General features: G+C 22.3%; 2 protein-coding genes across 6 annotated transcripts in view; one reads left to right on the top strand and one right to left on the bottom strand.

The window, feature by feature from the left end:
• LOC122498067 (terminal nucleotidyltransferase 5C) overlaps positions 1-1950 on the bottom strand; it is a 67160-nt gene extending 65210 nt beyond the window's left edge. Inside the window, exon 1 of the mRNA XM_043605613.1 lies at positions 1227-1950. The gene's annotated coding sequence lies outside the window, so the exon portion shown is untranslated. The remainder of the gene's footprint in view (positions 1-1226) is intronic.
• The window catches only part of LOC122498070, a 202994-nt gene that overhangs the window by 112418 nt on the left and 63858 nt on the right, over positions 1-26718 (top strand). The window lies entirely within an intron of this gene.

The following is a 26718-nucleotide window of genomic DNA, read 5'->3' as shown; positions in this document are numbered from 1 at the left end:
TTTAAATTATTGATAGGACTGTGTGTGTGTGTGTGTGTGTGTTAAATTCAAAACACCTTAAAAGGAAACCTAACATATGTTACCGTTTAAATAGACTATTATCTTCTGGCTAATTCTCTCTGCGATGTTTCCTAGCGGCGTAGTTTGAGCGATTAATTTTAAATTGAATTTGAGTGTTAAAATGAAAACAAAAAAAAAATTTCAAGAACGATTCTGGGAATTTTTTTTGTTCAAAGAATTTTTGTTTTTGTTAATTATTCATTTTTTGTTCATTTATTATTTATTGATTGATTATTTTATTCATTTATTATTTGTTGATTGATTATTAAATCATTTTTTATTCATTTATTATTTATTCGTTTACTGTTTATTCGCTTATTATTTATTAAGAGTGCGACAATCTGTTTAAAGAGAAAGAGAGAGAGAGAGAGATAAATTTGAAAAATTCCAAGTCTTATGTATTTGTCACTCTTGTAACTGACCAGCTGCAATTTTGCCAATCACTGTCCTCCTCCCTCCCTTGTCTCTCTCTCAATATACACGCAATTCAAATCACAATCGTCCCCCACACACACACACACACACATTGACATTTGCAATAAACGACATCAAAGTCTTATCCGAGAATATAAATTTCAACGAAAAAAAAAGGAAATTTCAATTGAAAGAACATGATTTGATCTCTTATCGAGGGAGAAGAAATGAGAATGAAATAAAGTGGAGAAAAAAAATATGCCCTCGAGAAATTGCGCGGCAAAAAAGAAAAGGATTGTGTTGAAGAAAACGGCAATGAGGACGCGTGCGCAGTTTCTAGAAAGAACGCGAGACTATTCGGTCGACGTACCGACGTAATACTTGTGTGCATAATACGATTTTTCTGCTATACCAATGAAAATTCTGCTCTCAATGCACATGCAAAAATTTTTTAGTTTTGGAAAATTTATTATTTTCTCCCTAAGGGTTTTATTTAAAAATTTTTTTTGTACAGCAAACATTTTTCCTTGAATTCTTTGTTTTTAATGATTTTTTTTTTGATCAATTTTTACCTATAGTGAAAATTTAATTCTGAATTTTGCGATTTTATCACTCAAAAAGGTAATTCTTTTTCGAAAAAAGTAAATGCGAGATTTTTTATTACTCGAAAAGAGTAAAATTCAAAATTCCCATTATTTCCCTAGGGGGTAATTTTTTTTTTTTGGTAAAAAATAAAAATTCAATATACTTACGTTGTTGTACGTTTTCTCCTTGGTTTAAGGGTAGTATTCACTGAAACTCGTGAGAAAGTTGTGGCACTGGTCGATAAAAGCAGATGGGCGATTTGAATTCGTCCTTTTCTTCTCGAAAAAAAAAAAAAATTCTTTTCAAATTTATAATTAATAGCACACACGTGCCACTTCTTTTTTTTTGACACCTATCAAGTTCCAAAGAAACAAAAAAGAGAAACTTCACTTCTCGCGTTCACTGTAAAAAGGAGACGCAATGTGACGTAAATTTTTTCTTTTTTTCTACTTTTGCACTCGTCCAATTTTTCTTTTGTGTCAATGTCACAATATCACAAAAATTAAAAAAAAAAATATGATGTTCTGCCGGCCGGCAGGTCCGGCAAGTATTTTTTTTTCTTAAAACCACTATTTATTTAGAATTTGTGTTTTTAAGAACGTTTTTTTTTTTTATTTTACTATTTCGATTTGTTTTTAAGTATTGTAAAGAAATTTATCCACCAACGATATTAAGGGTTTTTTTTTATTTTTGTTTAAATCCAAAAATATGTTGCGAGGCGTAGTTAGTTACACATCAACGGCGCACCAAGTCGCCGTGGCGAACCAACTGACACTGACACCTGACAGCGCAAACAACGTTCAACACGGCGCACTGCGCACACATTGGTTTCCTTTCCCCCCACTATATTTGCATTACACACACACACACACACATACATAATATTCTTTCTTTCTCACCCACCCTTTAGATGTTAAAACCGCGTCATCTCCCACTGACTACGTCACAATCCCCCCACACACAGAGACACACACCATCTTTTTATTCTCCCTCTGCTTTTCTCGACGGGAGGCAAGGAATAAGGAGAATACTTCTCCTTCGTCCACCCCCCACTTCACCCCTTCTCCTTGAATTAATTTACAAACAAAATCTAATTTTAATCGTTTTTTTTATTTAGATTTATCGCTAGTTATTTTGTTGTAAAAAATTTCAGATTTTTCTGAAAAGTTAGAAAAAAGTTGTTTTTTGACCTAAATTTACAGGTCCTTTGACCTGCGACCTGCGACCAGATTCTGTAATTCTAGACCTGAAGTCAAATTTTTTTAGTTTTTTAATTCAGAGACTGTTGACCTACTTTTGTTTTACCTCTTGACCTGTTTACTATTGTTTAATAACCATAGTCGTAAAATTTAGGTCCAGTCCAGAGGTCAACATAACCTTAAGGTTATGTAATCGTAAAATAATCGTAAAATGTAGGTTCAGTCCACAGGTCAACAAAACCTTAAGATTATGTTACCATAATCGTAAAATTAAAAGGTTTTGTTGACCCCCGGACTGGACCTAAATTTAATAACTTAAAAACCTTAAGGTTATGTTGACCTTTCTACTGGACCTAAATTTTACCACTATTTTATGATTATAAAATTTAGGTTCAGAACAGAGAGGTCAACAAGATCCTTAAGGTTATTAAGTAATTAAATTTAGGTCCAGTCCAGAGGTAAACATAATCTAACCTTAAGGTTATGTTATAACCTTAAAATTATGTTGATCTCTAGACTGGACCTAAATTTAACGATTTTTTTATGATTATTAAATTTAGGTTTAGTCCATAGGTCAACAAAACCTTAAGGTTATGTAACTATAATCGTTAAATTTAAGTCCAGTCCAGCGGTCAACATAACCTAACCTTAAGGTTATGTTATAACTTTAAAATTGTGTTGACCTCTGGACTGGACCTACATTTAATAACTTAATAACCTTAAGGTTATGTTGACCTCTCTACTGGACCTAATTTTTACGATTATATTATGATTATTAAATTTAGGTCCAGTCTGGAGGTCACAATATTACCTTAAGATTGGGTTAACCTCTGAACTGGACCTAAATTTAACGATTATTGACCTGTACTTACTTAAAATTTTTACCTCTTGATCTCTTTGCTATAAGCTCAGCTTTAAGGTAATGTTGACCTTTGGATTTGACCTAAATTAATTTGCTTGATTTCTTGATTTTTTTACTTCTTGATAACTTTACTATGAGCTAAGATTTAAACTTATGTTGACCTCTGAACTGGACCTAAATTTTAAGATTATGGTTTAATTTAGACCTGGACATTTTATCCAAACTGTGTGGTTATGTTTGCCTTTTGACCATTTAGAATATTAAGGCCAAATCTTACCAGAATAAATTTTTGTTAACCTGCACTTTTGACCTAAATTCTACCACGACCATTTGACGACAACTGGAATAAAGAGAATTCTTCTTCTGATCTACTTGTTGCTTCGACCTTTCCTTTTCTCCCTAATTCTTTAATTATTTTTTTTTCTAATTTTTATATTGACCTGCGCGTTTTGACCTAAATGCTACTCCAGACAGCACGTAAGGTTCTTGATCTAATTTGAATTTTTTATTCTCTTGATTTTTATAATGTCGATTTTTTTAATTTTTCAAACTTTTTAACTAAGTTTTATGATTATATTGACCTCTAGATTGGACCTAAATTTATGATTCTACGGTTTAATTGACCTCGACACTTGGTCGAAACTTTGTGATTACGTTCACTTTTGACCTGATGAGTTTTTTGTTTAAACTTCTAATGTCGTCGATGTACGACGATAAATTTTAATTGACCTTTGTTTTCTGACCTAAATTCTATCCCAAAAGAAACCTAAAGTTCTTGCTCTACTTTCTTTCTTTATTATTCTTTTGAATTGTATAATGTCGATTTTTTAAATTTAAAAAAATTTTTTTGGTTATAATTTTAAGAATATGTTGACCTCTGGACTGGACCTAAATTTTAGGATTACAGTTCAATTGACCTGGAAATTCGATTTAAACTGTATGGTTATGTTTGCCTTTTGACCTGCGTTTTTTAGTCAAAATTTTCAAAGTCAAAACGTACTGTGACAAATTTCTATTGACCTGCGGTTTTGACCTGGATTCCATACCTTGAACGCTCGATGAAATTTTTTTCCCGCAATAATTGAGGCTTCTTTTATTAATACTTATTTGGTAAATTTTCAAATTTTTATTGACCTGCGTGTTTTGACCTAAATTCTACATCGACCTTTCGACGAAAGAAGAAGGAAAAATAATCCTTTATTTCTTTCAATTTTCTATTAACCTAAGCGATTTGACCTAAAGTCTATCTTGACCTCACGACCTAAGTTTTCAGATTGTTTCATCTTCGAATTTCGAATTGGACCTAAAATTATAATTTTCATTCAGTAGGTTTTAAAGTGACAGACTCTTGATCTGCTTTGAATATTCTTGACCTAATTATTGACCTAACTGAAAATTTTTAATACCTTGATCTGTATGATGTAGATTTTTAACTTTTTAAAAAACTTTTTAGCTAAATTTTTAGGTCATATTGACCTGAATGTAAATTGACTGGACCTAAATATAATTATTGTGGTTTATTGACCTTAACATATAGTCCAGATTAATTTTGATTATTTTCGTTTATTGACCTTCTTCTTTTGTTCCAGACTTTAAGATCAAAAACTTTAAGGTTGTTCTATGTCAATTTCCGATTGACCTACGCATTTTGACCTAATTTTTATAATTTCTTTTTAATAATTTTTTGTGTCAATTTGATAACTGTTCATAGTTTCTAAAAGTTGTAAAGAAATATTTTTTGACCTAAATTTTCCTGTTGTTTGACCTTCGACAATTTGGGAACTAATATTTTGGACCTAAAATTAAAATTTCGATTTGTTAAAACTCTCACTTATGTCAAAAAAATCATAGTAAATAAATAACTCTCTTTGTTCCCCTGTTGATTAAAATACTATTAGATTGTTACCCTATTAACCATGTTTGATCTAAATTATGACCTAAAAATGACTTTTTTTGTAAGTTTGCCTCTTGACCGGTTTTTTAGGCAACGTTTCAATACGTTGTACTGTATTGCATTACATTGATTCGACAACGTCGCAATTGAGGAGTCGTGTGAAATAGAGTGGGGGGGGGGTAAAGTATTGAGAAGGAGGGGGGAGGACCTATAAATGTCTATTTCACTGAAATACCGGATCGTTTTCTTTTTTTTTTTTTTTGCTTTCATAAGCTGTTGATTATATCGGCTTTACAGCATATATGTTGATAAATTATGGAAGAAGCCGGAAATTTTTGAAGCGATAGAAACAATTTTATCAGAAACCGGATTAAAGGAAGGTACATGGAGGCTGTTAATATAGCTTCAATATTGACAATGTAGTAGCAGTTTTTTTTTTTTTTTTTTTTTTTTTTTTGTAATTACTGATATAATTAATGAGAAGATTATTGCAGGTGATAAAATACTGGATTATGATGATTGTGGTAATTATGAGGATTTCTTGGGGATTAAATAATGGTAATAATAAAAATTTTTATCTTATTTTTTTTTTAAATTGTCTTAAACTTTTTAATGTGAAGCTGGTCAGGGTTTGGAAATTTTTTTATTTCAATTTTTTTTTCTTTTTGTGTTAAAAAAAAGTATTTTTAATGCTGTGGTAGAGAGATGTTTGCGTGTGAAAAATATTTTTAGATTCGCTTAGGACTATTTTTGTTGGGTGTTTTTCATTTTAGGTCGATTTTATTAACTGCGAAGATAAATTCGTTGCAGTGAAAGGGAGTACGTGCCTTTTGGCACGCGTTGCAGTTTATATTATTTGTATTAATCTCACCCTAATAAGGATCATTGGAGTACGCTTTTATTTTATCAGTGCGAATATTTAGGGTCGAGGGACGTAAAATATTGTTAATTTGGAAGTAATTATTGTTTGATAATAGTTTTATTTTATTCCCCCCCAAAAAAAAATCGGAGTCATTTTATTTACCCCCCCCAAAAAAAATCGGAGTCATTTTATTTCCCCCCAAAAAAAATCGGAGTCATTTTATTTCCCCCCCCAAAAAAAATCGGAGTCATTTTATTTCGCCCCAAAAAAAAATCGGAATAATTTTATTTCCCCCAAAAAAAATTGGAGTCATTTTTTTCTTGCTCAAAAAAAAGTGGAGCGTTAAAAAAAAATTGTGTCCATAAAGAAAGTTAATGTAATTGCCAGAATAAAAAAAATCTTTCAAGGATTTATTTGACCAACAGTTATCTGTGAGTGATTTAAATGTATTCAGTTCATATATACTTTATATACTTAAAGGGGACATTACCATCCCCATTTTATTGATGTTGTTAATCAATTATTCTTGCTTAAGAAATTTTCGATAAAAGAGGTCATTGATTTTTAAAATTACCCTGGAATTAGGTGCATAAGTATAATTGCAAATTTAATAAAGAAAAATTAAAAAATTTAAAAATTTAATTGAAAATTTTGTATAAGAAAGTTTGTTAAAATAACTTTTTAACCTGTACGTTGATGTACGTTTCACTATACATGTAGCTTTTCGAAGTATAATATTTCAATTTTCTAAAAAGAATGTTCTTGAATTAATAATATTGATTTTGTTTAAAGTTTCTCTTATTTTGCCAATAAGAGAAAAACTTTACATCTTTGATAAGAAATTTTTTGGATTTTTAACGAAGAACCCTCACGATCATTGAAGTACTTTCTAGATCTTTGAAGAACTTTCTCGATCGTTGCGTTATTTAGAAAATATTCACGTTTTGATTACTTTAGACGATAATTATTTCTCTTCATTTTTAGTTTAAATAAATATTCTTGCATTTTGATTGTAAAAATATATTTTATAACTTTCGAAAGTTTTCTTATTTTAGATAAAAAGTTTTCGATAAAAAGTTTTCTTATTTAACATTGTTGTATAATTTTTATATTTAACATTCCATTCAATATTTGGTGAATTACATTATTTTTGTAGGGATCAAAACTTTTTTTGAAAATCGCTTCTTACTTTTGAATATTTTATATTTGGAAAAAAAATCGTTCTTCACCTTCTTGAAAGTTCTTTATCGAACGTTCTCGATTAGGTATTGTACTCGAGATATAAAGTATTCATGACTTTCGAGAATAGACTTTCGGCAAATATAATTATAGTTCTGGAAGATTCTTTAAAGATTTTCTTCTTAAAGATATTGATTTGTAAAAGTGTTCTAAAATAGAAATAGTTTTTTTTTCCAGGGTTAATTTGGTATTTTTCTTTAATATTTCCATTGATTCCGAAAACGAAAAATATGTACGTCTCAAAAATTATAATCAAATTCTTTAAAACGATTCAATTATTTTCAAAAAATATTCGAAATTCAATTACTTTTTAATATCTAGTATTTTCATGAAGTTTCGCTAAAAAATTCAATTATTTAAAAAAAAATTGATAAAATTCATCAAAAATTCAATTATTTTCACAAATTAAGTTTTCCACAAGAATTCAATTATTTAAAATAAAATTTTCATAATATTTACTAGGTATATTTCGAAAAAATTAATTATATTAAAAACAATGTTTATAAAATTTTTATAAAGAATTCAATTATTCTCAAAAATAAAAAAAAATTTCACAGAAATACGATACTTTTTAAACATTTTAATACAATTTTTCGCAATAATTCAATTATTTTCATAAATAATTTTTCGAAAGAATTCAATTATTATAAAGATAAATAACAAAATTATTCCCGAAAATTCAATTATTTTCTGGCATTTTAATAAAATTCTTTGCAAAATCCAATTGTTTTCATAAATAACAATATTTATCACAAGAATTCATATATTTTTAAAAGTTGTAAATTTCTTCTTGGAAATTCAATTATTAAAAAAATTCTAATAAAATCGTTCTCAAGAATTTAATTATTTTCATAAATAATAAAATACTTTTTAGGAATTCAATTAGTTTCACAAAATTTTTATAAAATACCACACAGACATTCAATTATTGTCAAAAATTTTAATAAAATTCTTTGCAACTATTCAATTATTTTCATAAATAATAAAATTCATCGCAGGATTTCAATTATTTTTAATACAATTTTACAGGATGTGCTCAAAAAATGTAATTTTTCTTAAAAATTTAATTTCGATTCCTCGAAACATCAATTATTTAAAAACATTTTTTTTAACTTTGGAGGAATTCAATTATTTACAAAACTATTAGAATTTTTACAGGAATTCTATTATTTTCAAATATTTTAATGAAATTGTTCGAAAGAAAGCAATTATTTTTAATACAATTTTAATTTAATTTTTTTTGAAAGAATTCAATTATTCTTTTAGATTTGAATAAAATTCTTCCCAAGAATTCAATTATATTTTAGGAAATTAAATTATTTAAGAAAATTCAAATAAAAATCTTTCGCAAGAATTCAATTATTTTCATAAATAATAAAATGTTTTTTAAGAATTCAATTATTTGCAAAAAAAAATCTAATAAAATACCACACAGACATTTAATTGTTGTCAAAAATTTTAATAGAATTCTTTGTAAAATTTAATTATTTTTAAACACTTTTCGCAATTCAATTTTTTTTCAATATATACAATTTTCATAAAATTTCCAAACCAAATTCAATTATTTAAAACAATTTTGTAAAAATCTTCGTAAGAATTCAATTCTTTTCATGAATAATAAACATTTCTCAGGAATTCAACTATTTAAATTAGAATTTGCATAAAATTACTCGAACAAAATCAATTATTTAAAATTTTTTATAAAATTCTTGGAAAGAATTAAATTATTTTTATAAATATTTAAATTCTTTCATGGATAATAAAATTCGTTGCAAGAATTCAATTTCAGGGTGGCCGGAAAATTTTTTTTTTTTTTAAGTTTCCTGACTTTTTCCTGACTTACAAATTTTTGAATTATTTAATATTTTAAGATTTAGATTTTCAGTAAAAAATAACTTGAAAATTAGTTAAACTTGACTAATTGAATGAATCAAAAAGAAATTTACTGAAACATCAGTTATTTTTAACTGACAATCAGTTAATTTTAATTTTTAACTAATTGTCAGTAGAAATATTATTATTTGAATTAGTGACTGACTGTTTGCTTCCAAAATAGTTATTTTTAAATTATTTAAATTCAGAGAGGACATTTATGTATCAAAGTTTTTTTAATTTCTGGTTTTTTTTTATCAATGTTCCCTGACTTTTAAAGAATTTTTAAAAATTCTTTTCTCTGATTTCCATTTTTTCCCTGACTTACGGCCACAATGATAATTTATTAGCAGGATAAGAAAGAAGTAAATATTTTTGATGAAAATTAGGAAAAAGTTAGGAATAAAATAAAATTTTTGCTACTTTTCTAAAATTAATTATCGAGTGCGAAATCTGCAAAATGTTTATTGAGTTAATATTGCCAATGTATTGCTATAATTTTGCCATCTTTGTTGACACCGTATTGGCACTATATTGACACAGATTATTTTTCCTTTATAACATAAACAATTCTAATGAAGTGGTTAATATTTACAAGTATATTATCATTTTGATTTAAATAATAAATATTCTAACCATGATAATAAGAAGAAATTTTTCATTTGTGGTTGGTTGTCGTCGCGCTCATTGTTTGGCAAATTAAAAAACAGGAGCAAATGACCTTCGCAACCGGATGGCTCGACTGGATGCAATTCAACCAGCCATAAAGTTAAAATATTTACATGTCAGTCCCCTGGGCTGGTTACTATTGAATTTTGTCAACCCACTTTTTTTTTCCTCTTTTACAATCATTTTGAATAACTGATTTTATAAATCAAAAATTTTTCTAATTTAAATGCGTCATAATCTACATTTATTAGAACTTAATAAATTGTAAACATCTTTTTTTTTGTCAGTTTCTGACGTCACACTCTTCTCTTAAACCATGGCCTTAAGATATTATCATTGTCAGAAGTTGAAATATTTTCTTATCTATTTCACTATTTTAGAGGAGATTGAGTTTTTCGGAAAATAATCATTTTCCCTTACTGAGAAAATTTTTTATTTAAAAAAAATATATTTATAATCTAAAAAAAAATACAAGAGTGATTAGATGATTGTTGTTGAGAAAATTATTTAAGTTTAAACCATACTTTGGAGAAGAATCATTAGTGTGCTTAAAAATAGCTTTAATTACTGCTCTGAAATTGAGAACTAGTTTCACCTTTTCAGTTCTAGTTTTGACCTTGCATTAAAAAGTTGTTTTTGCAAAAATCTTTTTTTGTATTAAAGTTTTTTTTTTTTTAAATCAAGTATATTATAGAGATTTACAAGACAAAATTATAGATGGAAATTTTTTTTTCTCCCCTAAGCCCGTGGTAGTATAATGAACTGTGTTGGCAATTTGTCAGAATTTCCGTACATTTAGACACGACTAGTTTTCGTCAGTTAATTAAAAATAATTTTTGTATTATGCTTATTAAAATAGTTTTTTTTTTAATTTAAAAAAATGTTTTTGACATTTAGTTAAAATTAAAATTTATTTAAAATAAAATTCTAAAGATTATTTCTATTTTAGGATTAATTTTTGAATCGGGAAGGAAAAAAATTAAAATTAGTTTTTTGCAATTTATTTTATTTTTTACTATCTTATTTAAATATAAAATCATTGAATTGAATTATTTTTATCAAAATTATTCGCCACTGAAATTAAAATTAAAAAATTAAATATTTTTAACTTGAAAAAAAATAATTTTTTTTTTCAAGTTAAAAATATTTAATTTTTTAATTTTAATTTCAGTGGCGAATAATTTTTGATTATGAAAATAATAATGTTGCAATTTTGGTTCATCTCTTTGTAATATTTTGAATGCGATTTGTTCATAGAGATGAGATCACGTGCTGAGCGCCCCTATCGATTTTTGGCTAGACATCAAAAATTCCTGACTAAACGTACGCTGACTTTATTTTGAATCGAATGTACGTATCTAGTTGTATGACACATGACATTTCCCCTTAACGGAGTTGTAGTTGCAATTAATTCTCTCCTGTGTTCTAGAATTAATTCCCAAATTGATTCATTAGAACTCAAATTGTCCAAACATGTACTTAAAAAAACGAAAAAAAAAGAAATTACCCGATAAATTAATGACTTTTAAGGATAATTTATCTATGCTCAACAATGTCAGCAATGCAAATAAAATTTTATGCACTTCAATTCCAAACATTCTTTTTTCAAAAAAGAAATAACACTTTTTTCGAAAATCAAATTTTTAGCAGGGATAAATTTATAGTAAAAATTTTATAGTAGAATTTTATTTTAGAAATATAAGTTAAATTTTTTTTAATAAAATAAAATTAATTCAATTTTTAAAATAATTTCAATTTCACACACAGGCCTCGGATCGAGTTTCGAGCAAAAAATGTAGTTTTAGTTGATTAAAAATAAAAAAAAGTCGAAAAAGTCGTTTATTTAACTCAGTCTTGTCAGAAAAATTTCATTTTGTATTTCCCTGAATTTAAATTCAATTAATCAAAACTTGAATAATTTTGCTAAATAAATATTTAAATACTTCTTATTTCTCTTTTCTAGGTAAATAAAATTTAAAAAATTTCAACTACTGAAATTTATTAATTTCTAAAAATTAAAATTATAACCCTTCCAAAATTCAATTATTTTCTACAATTTGTAACTAAACTTCATCTCTCAATCAATTATCTATATTAATTTTTAATAATTTTCCAAAAGTTTTTCAAGAATTCAAGAATTCAATTATTTAAAATTTAAATACAAAAATTCAATTTTTTACAATAATTGAAATTGTACATTTTTCTTTTTAAAAATATTGAGGTAGAATATTTTCAAAAATTTTAATAAAGAAATTCTTAATATTAATTTTTTTTTAAATATTATTACATAATGTTTGAAAGACAAAAGTTTTACAATTATATACATATTATATAATATATTATATTTTTAATACAATTTTACAGGAATTGCTCAAAAAATGTAGTTTTTCTTAAAAATTTAATTTCGATTTCTCGAAAAAATAAATTATTTAAAGAAAATCTTTAAAATTCTTTGGAAGAATTCAATTATTTCCACAAATAATAAAATTCTTAGCAAAAATTCAATTATTTTAGTAAATAATAAAATTCTTCGCAACAATTCAATTATTTTCAAAAATACTGAACATCTAGGGAAGAATTTAATTATATTCTAAAAAATTCTTCACAGAAATTTAATTATTGTTTAATTCTTAGAAAAAGTTTAATAATTTTCAAGTAATTTAACAAACTTCTTCGCAAGAATTCAATTATTTTCGAAAATTTTTTAAAAATCCTTCACAAAAATTCAATTATTTTCTTAAATAATAAAATTCTCCACAGAAATTCAATTATTTTCTTAAGTAATAAAATTCTCCACAGAAATTCAATTATTTTTAAAAATGTTAATAAAACATTTTTCACAATAGAATTCAATTATTTCCACAAATAATAAAATTTTTAGAAAAAATTCAATTATTTTTGTAAATAATAAAATTCTTAGCAAAAATTCCATTATTGTTGTCAATAATAAAATTCTTAGCAAAAATTTAATTATTGTTGTCAATAATAAAATTCTTAGCAAAAATTTAATTATTTTTGTAAATAATAAAATTAATTGCAAAAATTCAATTATTTTCTAAAATTTTTTTAAAAATTCAATAATTTTCAAGTAATTTAACAAATTTCTTCACAAGAATTTAATTATTTTCAAAAATAATAACATTCTTTGGAAGAATTTAATTATTTTCATAAATAATAAAATTCTCTACGGAAATTCAATTATTTTAAAAAAATTTTAATAAAATTATTCGAAAGAATTCAATTATTTCCTCAAATTAAATTGAAAATAATTTTTAAAAGACAAAAATTTTACAATTATTATGCTATTCAAAAGTTTCCAAAAAATTGAAATTTAGTAAAAATTTTTAAATAATAATTGAAATTTGATAAATTTTTTGAAGAATAATTGAAATTTGGTAAAATCTTTGAAAATAATTAAAATTTGATAAAATATTTTTCAAATAATTGAGTTTTTAAAAATATATAAAAATAATCAAATTTTTGAAGAATTTTAATTATAAATGATTTCTCTAAAATTTTAATAAGCCTAAAAAAGTAAATTTAAAAAAATTTTAATTTACTTTGTTCGAAGGTAATTGAATATTAAAGAAATATGATAAATTAATTTTAAGAATTAGTTGTTTATAAATATTGTAATGTATAGTTTTTCGAAAATAATTGAATTTATAAATAGAAGTTTTGTGTAGAAAAAAAAACTAATTAATTTTTTGAAGAATTTTAATTAAAAATTTTTAATAAGATTATTTTCTTTAAAATGTTAAAAATAATTCTGAAAAATTTTCAAGTTATTATTTTTTTATATGTATTTGAATTTTCGGAAATATCTAATCGAAAATATTGAAAATAATTGAATTTAAAAATTAGAATGAAAAAATTCTTAGAATTACTTTTTTCAAAAATATTTTAATATAATTCTTAGAAACTAATTTTCATTAATTTTCATTTTTATTAAATTTACATTTGAAGATTTTTCATTAAAATTTTTGAGAATTAAATTATTTTCAATATTTTGCTAATAGAAATTCTTTGAAAGTTGATTTGAAAAATTTATAATAAAAAAATTAATTATTTTCAAAATTTTGCAAATTGAAATTTTTTGAAAGTTGATTTGCAAAATTATAATAAAATACTTGAAGAAAAAATCAATTATTTTCAATTATATTTACAAAATTTCAATTATTTAAAAACTTTTTAATTGTATATTTCGAAAATGTAATTAGAAAAATTATTCAAAAATAACTTTTCAAAGATTTTTCTATTATATACTTTTCACACTAATAAAGATAGAAATAAAAATTTATAAATTTAATCCATTAAAAAGAACTAACTTTTAGAGGTAATTTATTAATTCCGAAAATCGATATTATAAAAAGTAAAATATATTTTTAGAAATAGAAAAAAAAATGATTTGCAAAAAGTAAAATTTTCTTTGATCTCTCTTTGTGTGTCAAGAATATTTTGCAAAAATGCATATTTTTGAAATACAGTTTTGTGCATATAGATATTGAGTGTAAAAAGAAAATTGTACATTTATTGAAACCTTGAGGAGAAAAAAAAAGTTTTAACTCTTTTTTTTTTCTTTCTACCGATTTTCCTGACGCGTAGAGAGAACGGTCGATTGAGAGTTATTATTTTGATGATTCTCAGTAGTTGAGAATTCTTATATACCTTCTTTAGCTTTGCTACAAATTCAAAGGTAATATATTAACATGTGACATAGCTGCGAAAATCCCACAAGATACACTTAATTATTGAAGAAACAATATCGATCTTTAATGTGTGTCAGGCAAGGACGTTGCTTTCTGATTCAAATATAACCGATATGACTTTCTTTTTATAATAAATCAAACAAAAGAAAATATTGAGATGGATATATTTTAAAGTTGTATATCTCGTATATAATTTCGAGAATATAATTGAAATTTATTTATCGCTCTTTTTAAACTGCGAAAAAAATTAAAACTGTAAAGAAAATTTTGAAATATATTTTTATTCTTTTAAAGATTTTGAAATATTTTTTTAACCTTCTAAAAATACTGGTCATTTTAGATCGAAATGGAATCAACAATAGGTTGTAAAATAGATTTTTTGTTTTAAAAAGTTTGGAAAATTTTGCGTTGTTATTAGTTTAAGGTTACTTAAAGGCAACTAAAACCTACTGTCTACTACTTGTTTCACGTTCTGCTATTATTTGGGTACTTTTTTTTTAGATTTCAACCACTAAAAGATACTAATTCTGTTTTTTTTTAGAATGTCCACTACTTTAAATTCGCTAATACAAGAAATCAAAAAACTATATTACAAAAATAATTAAATTTTTGTAAAGAATTTTATTATTTAAAAAATAATTGAATTTTTGTTAATAATTTTATTATTTTTGGAAATAATTGAATTCTTGTGAAAAATGTTTTATTAAAATTTTTTTAAAATAATTGAATTTTTGTAAAGAATTTTATTATCTAAAAAAATAATTTAATTCTTACAAAGACTCTTATTATTTTTGAAAATAATTGAAATTTCTGTGAAGAAATTTGTTAAAGTACTTGAAAATTATTGAACTTTTTCTAAGCATTGAAGAATAATTGAATTTCTGTGTAGAACTTTTTTTAAATTTTAGAAGATAATTAAATTCTTTCTGTGATTTTTAGTATTTTTTGTAAAAAAATCGAATTTTTGTAAAGAATTTTATTATTTACAAAAATAATTGAATTTTTGTTAATAATTTTATTATTTGTGGAAATAATTAAATTTTGTGAAAATGTTATATTAAAATTTTTATAAATAATTGAATTTCTGTAAAGACTTTTATTATTTACAAAAATAATTGAATTTTTGATAAAAATTTTATTATTTGTGGAAATAATTGAATTCTTCTGAAAAATGCTTTATTCAAATCTTTAAAAATAATTGAATTTTTGAAAGAATTTTATTATCTACAAAAAAGATTGAATTTTTGTAAAGAATTTTATTATTTACAAAAATAATTAAATTTTTAATAAGAATTTTATTATTTGTTGAAATAATTGAATTCTTGTGAAAAATGCTTGATTAAAATCTTTAAAAATAATTGAATTTCTGTAGAGAATTTTATTATTTAAGAATATAATTGGATTTTTACTAATAATTTTATTATTTGTGGAAATAATTGAATTTTTGTGAAAAATGTTTTATTAAAATTTTTTAAAAATAATTGAATTTGTGAGGACAATTTTATTATCTACAAAAAAGATTGAATTTTTGTAAAGAATTTTATTATTTACAAAAATAATTGAATTTCTGTGTAGAATTTTTTTAAAATTTTAGAAAATAATTGAATATTTCCTGAGATTTTTAGTATTTTTTTTGGAAAATAATTGATTTTTCGTAAAGAATTTCATTATTTACAAAAATAATTGAATTTTTACTAATAAGTTTATTATTTGTGAAAATAATTGAATTCTTGTGAAAAATGTTTTATTGAAATTTTCTTAAATAATTGAATTTCTGTGAAGAACTTTTAAAAAATTTTCGAAAATAATTGAATTCTGGCTAAGAAGTTTGTTAAATTACTTAAAACTTTTAAGAATTTAAAAATTAAATCTTAAATCTTAAAATCTTAAATAAAATTAAATAAAATTAAATTTAATTAATTAAATCTTAAATCTTTTAAGAACTTTTTTTAAGAATTGAACAATATTTAAATTTTTGTGAATAATTTTTTTTAAATTTTAGAAAGTAATTGAATTTTTCCTGAGATTTTCAGTATTTTTGAATATAATTGAATTTTTGTGAAGATTTTTATTATTTGTGATGAATATTGTTTTTTATGAAAATAATCGAAATTTGTAAAGAATTTTTTTAAAATTCATAAAAATAATTGAATTTTTGTAATGAATTTGGTTATTTTTTAAGATAATTGCATTAAATCTTTTGAAATAATTAAATAATATTAAAAAATTTATTCTAGTCAGAATTAGAAAAAAAATTTGAAGGTTTTGTATTAGAATTCTTGGTAGTTTCATATTTTATGAGGCAAACAGTAAAGAAAAAAATTACAAAAAATTCAGAGTTTTCTTATGAATTATACAAATTTAATTTTTTCTAGGACTTTTAATATAAATCCCTGACTTTTTCCTGACTAATTCCACTTTCCTTGGCTTTTCCCTAAATACCCATATTTCCTTGACCTGTGGCAACTCTGAAATATTTTTGCATTACGTTTTGGATTTTTTTAAATTACGTCTACATAGAGTGAAATTTTTTCTCTTATACTAATATCAAAATAAAATTTTTACTATTTTTTTTTTTTTTGCACATAAGGAAATAAATATCGAATTCGAATTAAATAGTTTCGTAATAATAGGCAACTAGAATGTATAAATGTAGAGTAAAATTACAATATATGTATCCGCAAAAGGGTGATGTTGATTTATGTGCAAATGAAAATAGACACGATGACAAATGTATTTATTGGGAATAATGATGCGGGCATCGGGGAAATCAGAAGAAAAAAAAAATCTCGCCATTATGCGACACAATGCCTATGTCGCAATTTTAGATGAAAGCATTTAGAAAAAAAAACTATCTTACTATAATAATATTATTATTAAAAATCATTGTGCAATTAAAAAAAATTTTTACACCTAGAATCTATTTTCAAAAAGTGCCAACAAATCAAATCTGCTACTAATTTACCGCTATCAATTTCATTCTACAATTTTTAAAAATGAAAAGAATAAAAATAAAATTATTAGTAAAATAAAAATAAAAAAGTTAAATTAAAATGAAATAAATAAATATTGCGAACAATAATTTTTCACGTACTGTTCAATAAGGAAAATTTATAATGAAAAAAAAATATATCAATTTTATTACGTATTTTTTACACCCACAATTTCAAAGAGGCGTATATGCAATACTTAATTACGTGTAATCATAAAAAAAACGACGTAATATAAATGCGAAGCCACTTCCAAATATCACAAGCCGGAAGTAGAGGAAAATGCAAAGTAATAAAAAAAAGTCATCAAAATGTAAACACAATAGCCAGATAATAAAAAATTAATTAATGCCCATATATATATATATCGTTCATTTAAATACTCGTGTCTCTTTTGAAAATTTTAATTAAAACTTTTTTTATTTTTTATTTAATGCAGAGAAAAAATATTAGCGTATAACCGAGTAGCAATAAAAAAAATTAAAATTTTGCCACTCTGTGATGGCAAAATGTGTCAAAATTAAGGCAATATTATAGTTCCAGTGTAACGGTAAAATATAGTGGAAAAATTAAAATTTAGTATCAATATTAAGGCAATATAGAATTAAGCAGAATTAAGGCAATATAGGGCAACATAGCAGATAAAAGTCAGGCAAAATAGTGACGATATTAAGGTAATTCTCACTCGATAATTAATTTTAAAAAAGTAGCAAAAAATATTTTTCAACCTAAAAAAGTAGTAAAAAAAGTAGCTAATAATAAAATTCTCTATAGAAATTCAATTATTTTTAAAGATTTTAATAAAGCATTTTTCACAAGAATTCAATTATTTCTACAAATAATAAAATTCTTAGCAAAAATTCAATTATTTTTGGAAATAACAAAATTTTTAACAACAATTCTATTATTTTCCAAAAAATACTGAAAATCTCAGAAAGAATTCAATTATATTCTAAAATATTTAAAAAAAATTCTTCACAGAAATTTAATTATTGTTCAATTCTTAGAAAGAGTTCAATAATTTTCAAGTTATTTAACAAATTTCTTCACTAAAATTCAATTATTTTCATAAATAACAAAATTTTTTAGAAGAATTGAATTATTTTCTTGAATAATAAAATTTCCCAAAGAAATTCAATTATTTTTAAAAATTTTAATAAAGCTTTTATCAAGAATGGAATTATTTACACGAATAATAAAATTCTTAGCAAATATTAATATTATTTTTATAAATAATAAAATTATTTACAAGAATTAAATTATTTTCCAAAAATACTGAAAATCTCAGGAAGAATTCAATTATTTTCTAATATTAAAAAAACTTCTTTACAAAAATCATTTAATTATTGTTCAATTCTTAGAAAAAGTTCAATAATTTTCCAGTAATTTAACAAACTTTTTCGCAAGAATTCAATTATTTTCAAAAATAATAACATTCTTTGGAAGAATTAAATTATTTTCTTAAATAATAAAATTCTCCGCAGAAATTCAATTATTTTAAAAAAATTTTAATAAAACATTTTTCACAAGAATTCAATTATTTCCACAAATAATAAAATTCTTAGCAAAAATTCAATTATTTTCTTAAATAATAAAATTCTTAGCAAAACTTTAATTATATTTGTAAATAATAAAATTCTCTACAGAAATTCAATTATTCAAAAATTTGAATAGAGCATTTTTCACAAGAATTCAATTGTTTCTACAAATAATAAACTTCTTAGCAAAAATTCAATAATTTTTGTAAATAAAAAAATTTTTAGCAAGTATTCAATTATTTTTGTAAATAATAAAATTATTTACAAGAATTTAATTATTTTCCAAAAATACTGAAAATCTCAGGAAGAATTAAATTATTTTCTAATATTAAAAAAACTTCTTCACAAAAATCATTTAATTATTGTTCAATTCTTAGAAAAAGTTTAATAATTTTCCAGTAATTTAACAAACTTTTTCGCATGAATTCAATTATTTTCGAAAATTTTTTTAAAATTCTTCACAGAAATTCAATTATTTTCTTAAATAATAAAATTCTTAGCAAAAATTCAATTATTGTTGTCAATAATAAAATTCTTACCAGAAATTCAATTATTTTTATAAATAATAAAATTCTTGGGAAAAATTAAATTATTTCCAAAAAAACTAAAATACTTATCAAAAATTGAATTATTTTTGTAAATAATAAAATTCTTTGCAAGAATTCTATTATTTTCCAAAATATACTGCAAATCTCAGGAAGAATTGAATTATTTTATCAAATTTAAAAAATTTTATTCACAGAAATTCAATTATTTTAAAAAATTTTAATAAAACATTTATCAAGAATGGATTTATTTACAAAAATAATAAAATTCTTAGCAGATATTCAATTATTTTTATAAATAATAAAATTATTTACAAGAATTCAATTATTTTTCAAAAAATACTGAAAATCTCAGAAAGAATTCAATTATTTTCTAAAATTTAAAAAAAAAGTCTTCACAGAAATCATTTAATTATTGTTCAATTCTTAGAAAAAGTTTAATAATTTTGTAGTAATTTAACACACTTTTTCGCAAGAATTCAATTATTTTCAAAAATTTTTTTAAAATTCTTCACAGAAATTCAATTATTTTCTTAAATAATAAAATTCTTAGCAAAAATTCAATTATTGTTGTCAATAATAAAATTCTTATCAAAAATTCAATTATTTTTATCAATAATAAAATTCTTAGCAAAAATTCAATTATTTTTGCAAATAATAAAATGCTTAACAAAAATTCAATTATTTTTGTAAATGGTAAAATTCTTTACGGAAATTGAATAATTTTTAAAAAATTTTAATAAAATTATTCCAAAGAATTTCAATTATTTCCTCAAATTTGTTTAAATTCTTCGAAACAATGTAAGGATTTTTCTAAATTATAAAATAAAATAAAATTTTTGTGGCAACCCTGAATTTGCTTTTAAATATTAGGTATGTAAACATGTTTTTTTTTTTTTGAAAATAGAATTTTTTGTTTTTTGTCGAAGAAAAGAGGGAGTAAAATTAAATCCTTTTTATTATATAATAGTTGTATTTTGATCAGCAATTCATATATAATGCTTTTAAAGCAGCTAAAGATGAGGCGTGGGAAGAACTTAAGTCTGGTTGCCAAGCAACCAAATGACCCAGATATTTTGCACCCTGTTGCTCACCAACTAAAGCTGGCAAAGTTGGTGAGGGCGCCCTGGTGTCGCCTTACGATCGAAACCGGAAAAACTCTATGAACACGAATATACGAATATAATGTTTCCTATATACCATTGCTACTGTTTCTCTCTTAATACATAAAGCTCTCTTCAATTTTCATCTCCCTAATGTATAAACGATTCGTTTATTTCAAGAAAAAAAAAATAAGAGAGAAAAGTCGTCGAACTACGATAAAAATGAGAAAAAAAACCCTTTTCATAGATTTATCGAGATATAAAAATTTCCTTTCACTATTCATTGTGTGTGGTAAGGGTTTTTAGCTGTAATATAAAGAGTACTTTAAATATAGTTTCGAGGGTCATTTACATTTTGAAGATTAATTAAAATTTATAGCTCCAGGGCTTTTAGAATTTTCATATCGATGTGCCGTAATAATTTCACTGCTGTCTAATAGGTTAATTTATGGAAAGTAGAAAATCTTTTTTTTAATAGAACTTACATTTAATTAAAATTTTATTAAATGTCAACGTTTGACACTTTTTTTTGAAAATTAAATGTCAAAATTTTGTTTAGAATAAATTAAAGCAGGCTTTTCGCACTCACCTACTAAAACCTACTATTTACTACTTTTTTACTGTTTGCTATTATTAAAATACTTTTTTCATATTTGTGACACAAAAAGATACTTTTTTCTGTTTTATGAGAATTTATTCTCATAAATATTCTCATAAATATTGTTAAAATAAACAAATTATTTTTAAAAAAATTTAATAAAATTCTTCCTAAGAATTCAATTATTTTCGAAATTTTTTTTTAATTCCTTCACAAAAATTCAATTACTTTCTTAAATAATAAAATTCTCCACAGAAATTCCATTATTTTTGAAAAATTTTAATAAAACATTTTTCACAAGAATTCAATTATTTCAACAAATAATAAAATTCTTATCAAAAATTTAATTATTTTTGTAAATAATAAAATTCTTTACAAAAATTCAATCTTTTTTGTAGATAATAAAATTCTTTACAAAAATTCAATTATTTTTGTAAAGAATAAAATTTTTTACAAAAAAATTCAATTATTTTCTAAAATTTAAAAAAAATTTCTTCTCAAAAATTTAATTATTGTTTAATTCTTAGAAAAAGTTAAATAATTTTCAAGTAATTTAATAAAATTTTTCTCAAGATTTTAATTATTTTTAAAAATTTTTTTTAAATTCTTCACAGAAATTCAATTATTTTCTTAAGTAATAAAATTCTTTACAGAAATTCAATTATTTTCATAAATAATAAAACTCATCGAAGAATTTCAATTATTTTTAAACATTTTAATAAAATTTTTTGCAAAAATTCAATTATTTTCTTTAATAATAAAATTCTTTTTAGGAATTCAATTATTTGTAGAAATTTTAATACTATTCCTAGCAACTATTCAATTACTTTCTTAAATAATAAAATTCTCCACAGAAATTCAATTATTTTTGAAAAATTTTAATAAAACATTTTCCACAAGAATTCAATTATTTCCACAAATAATAAAATTCCTAACAAAAATTTAATTATTTTTGTAAATAATAAAATTCTTTACAAAAATTCAATCTTTTTTGCAGATAATAAAATTCTTTACGAAGAATTCAATTATTTTCTGAAATTTTAAAAAAATTTCTTCTCAAAAATTTAATTATTGTTTAATTCTTATAAAAAGTTAAATAATTTTCAAGTAATTTAATAAAATTCTTCTCAAGAATTCAATTATTTTTAAAAAGTTTTTAAAAATTCTTTACAGAAGTTCAATTATTTTCTTAAATAATAAAATTCTCCACAGAAATTCAATTATTTTCCTAAATAATAAAACTCATCGAAAAATGTAATTATTCTTAAAAATTTAATTTCTTTTCCTCGAAAAAATCAATTATTTACATAAAAAAAATGTTTAAAATGCTTTGGAAGAATTCAATTATTTTCACAAATAATAAAATTCTTAGCAAAAATTAAATTATTTTTTGTAAATAATAAAACTCTTTGCAAGAATTCTATTATTTACCAAAAAATACTGAAAATCTCAGGAAGAATTCAATTATTTTCTAAAATTAAAAAAAAAAATTCTTCACAGAAATTTAATTATTGTTTAATTCTTAGAAAAAGTTAAATAATTTTCTAGTAATTTAACAAACTTCTTCGCAAGAATTCAATTATTTTCGAAATTTTTGGAAAATTCACCATAGAAATTCAATTATTTTAAAAAATTTTAATAAAACATTTTTCACAACAATTCAATTATTTCCACAAATAATAAAATTCTTAGCAAAAATTCAATTGTTTTTGTAAATAATAAAATTCTTCGCAACAATTCAATTATTTTCAAAAATACTGAAAATCTCAGGAAGAATTCAATTATTTTATAAAATTTAAAAAAAATCCTTTAGAGAAATTTAATTAGTTTCATAAATAATAACAGTCTTTGGAGGAATTTTTTTTTATAAATAATAAAATTCTGCACGGAAATTGAATTATTTAAAAAAATGTTTATAAAATTTTTCGAAAAAATTCAATTATTCCCTTAAATTTGATTAAATTCTTTGAAACAATTTAAGGATTTTTCTAAATTATAAAATTTTCTCAGGAATTCGATTATTTTTAATAACATTTTTAAAAAATTTCTAAAACGGATTTTAATATTTTTAAAAATTATAATAAAATTTTCATGAAAAATGCAATTATTTTCTAAATATTGGTAAAATTCTTTAGAGCAGAAATTCAATTTTAAGAAATAATAAATTATTATAAAATTATTTATTTTTCTATTCTTATAATTGAATTTTCGTAGAACTTTCAAAAATGAATTTCAAAAGAGTTTTAAATTGAAATCTTTGGAAATTTCGATTTATTCAAAATTGTAATAGTATTTAAATATTTATTCAAAATAATGATTAATTAATTATTCTTCTAAAGATTAATAAAGTTTATTTATTTATTTTAAGTTTGGACGGACAAAAAAGTTTGAACAATGTTATTTAAAAGTTGGAGAAAAAGAACAATTGAATTTTGTAAGAAGTAGAGTTATGTTTTTTTAAAAATAGTTAAATTTCAAAAATTTTTTAAATTGAAATTATTAAAAAATTTATTTAACAAAGATTATTTAAATTTCAAATATAATTTAATTTAGAGTTTATAAAAAAAATTTATTTTATGGAAAATTGTATCTTATTTAATTTTTTTTCGATATAGATGTAGTTAAATTCCCGTAAATAATTTAAAAAGTTTGAATTAAATTATATAATTAATTTAAATTAAATAAATAGTTTATTCTGTGACAATATTTGATAAACAATGAAGAAATTAAGTATAAAAATTAGTTGTTATTAAATGTGGATTTATTATTTTTGTTTAAAGAGACGTACATTGTGGCTGAGAAAGAAATATTGCACAATATTGCGGCTAATGAAATTACTGAATATATTTTAATAAACGGAAAGGTGACGCGTGCATTATTGTTAACCACTTTGTTAAACTATTACTTGTTATTTAATGTAACAAAACTGTTGTAGTTGTTTGTCATTCACTTATCATTTTTCCGATAAGATAACTTTACAAGGGTAATGACACAAGCAATCAGAAATAATTAAATGTATAGGGCTCGCCCGTATTTTTCTTCCTACAACATCACTAATCAGTTTAGTACTTCCCTTTTTAGACTGATTAAATTCAATATTCTTTTATCAAATTTCGATTTTAATATTTAATAATTAATATATTTACATATATTATGTTTAACAATTAAGTATATGACGTACGTTAGTGTCTAGTTTTGAATTTTTTTTTAATGTTTAATATTTTTTAATATCTTTTTTTATAAGTTAAGATTTTTAATTTTATTAAATTAAAACTTTCTTTCTGTCTTAAAATTAAAAATTTTTTAACCATGGTCATTCATCTCTTAATTTTACTCGTTTATTTCTGTTTATAAATATTTATATATATTTTAAACTCAGAAATAATTTAAAAATAAATTCCTTAATTATTTTATTCCATGCTTTGCATACGATTCCTTGTAAAAATGTTGTATTTTTATTTATTTTTGTTTTCAGTAAATTCGCGATTGTAAAACGTTTAAAAGAACACTGCAAAGTTAGTCCGGAAATTATTTTACATTATAGTTTTTTTTGAACTTTTTATGTATAAAATCATATTACGGAAGTTTATGAAATTTGTAAATGAAATGTTTAACAATGGTGAAATAATAAAAGGGGTCCAAAATTTAAACAATAGAATAATTCATTTAAGGAGATGTGGATTTTCTTTTGTTCCCATTCCCTCTCTCTCTCTCTCTCACACACATTCACTTCTTTTTTCTATTTTAAAAAACAATAATTTATTATTACTATTTTTATTATTATTATTATTATTATTATTATTATTATTATTATTATTATTATTATTATTATTATTATTATTATTATTATTATTAATATTGCGGAATTTTTCGTAGTTTAAACCTTATTAGGTGTAAGGCCGAAGGTAGTAAACTGCGTGCGCAGAGCGTCACAAGTGGTGGGGAACCAATCAGTGTCATGCCCCCTCCACCTTACAAGTGCCGTACATGTTCTCAACTGTTTTTTTTCTTTTTTTAAATTTAATACGACATATTGAATTGTAACTACGATTATTATTATTATTATTGAATTAAAATTAAAATAAAATTAATGCTCCTGAATAATAATAATAATAATAAATAAAAATATTTTTAATAATATTTATTATTATTATTTTTATTATTTACAATTTTTACTTACTTTATAAAAATCCAAATTTTCAAATTGCAATATAGGATAAATATTAAAATATTATTAAAAAGATTATTAAAATAATAATTTAAATAAATATTGTAGTGAAAAAAATGTTTAAAAAGAATATGCAAATAATGTTGTGATTGAAAAAAAGGAAGGAATTAAAAATTGCAATATTAAATAGCGACTATGATTAGAGTTGATTTTACACTTTGATTAAATATTCGATATATCGAAGTCATGTTAGTGACAAAACTAATAAGTAGTCTGCGATTTACCTTCGTAACAAGTAATATCCGTTTATCATGTGGCGTTAGCAATTAAATTATAGTTCAAATGAATAAAGCATTTACACGCTATAGTTATTTAAAATAAGTGGGTGTACGAAAATTATCATTACGTTTGTAATTAGAGGTATACTATTGAAATAGAACACTTTTTTTAATTATAAAATTTTTTATTTTTTATAAATTTTTTCTACTTTTTTATTTACAAAAGTTTTTTTTAATTTTTTATTTATAAATTTTTCTACTTTTTTATTTATAAAATATGTATTAATTTTTTATTTATATAAATTTTTTTTACTTTTTCATTTACAAAAGTTTTTTAAATTTTCATTTACAAAAGTTATTTAAATTTTTATTTACAAAAGTTTTTAAAATTTTTATTTACAGAAGTTTTTTCTACTTTTTTATTTATAAATTTATTGATTTAAATTTATTCATTCATAAACTGAACAAGCCCTTAATTTATAAATCTTTTCAATTTTTTTATTTATAAAATTTTTTTTCAAGTTTTTTATTTGTAAAAGTTTCTTTTAACATTTTTTGCCAGTTTATTGTGTCTAAGTATATAAACTATTGTTCAGCTGAAATAAACTTCTTTTAAAGTTTCACTTGCTAATAAATGAAAAAAAAAAGTGGAAATAATTTTTTTTCAATCAGAGATAAATTGCTTTGTTTACAAAACAGAAGCAGGTGTGGCATTTATTTTTTCGTTATCAAAAAAAATTTTTTATTCTATTTATTTTTGTTAAAATATTTTCATTATCCATATTGAGAACAATATATTTTTTTCTGAATATATTTTTGAATTCACGACAAAGTGAGGATTATCTGAAAATATTATTTTTTGTTTAAAAAAAATTCTTTTACTTTCCAAAGTTTTTTGTTTTTTTTTTTTGTTTTACATTCTCGTTATTTTTCGATACAATAGAAACTTTATTTCATTTTGTATATATTTAATAATAATATATAAATATAATAGTTGTAAAAGGATTATTTAATTAAATTATGTAGTCGAATATTTGTCACAAGGACTTTGGCTTGTAATTTGAGTTCGATGACTAAACAAGATGTTATTGACACTTTACGTTACTATTACATGACTTATTTCTTGACTTACC

Source organism: Leptopilina heterotoma, unplaced genomic scaffold (genome assembly GCF_015476425.1).
Source record: "Leptopilina heterotoma isolate Lh14 unplaced genomic scaffold, ASM1547642v1 Lhet_141, whole genome shotgun sequence".
Taxonomy (NCBI): domain Eukaryota; kingdom Metazoa; phylum Arthropoda; class Insecta; order Hymenoptera; family Figitidae; genus Leptopilina; species Leptopilina heterotoma.
The sequence above is the reverse complement of the archived record's forward strand: the minus strand, read 5'-3'. Positions and strand labels throughout refer to the sequence as shown.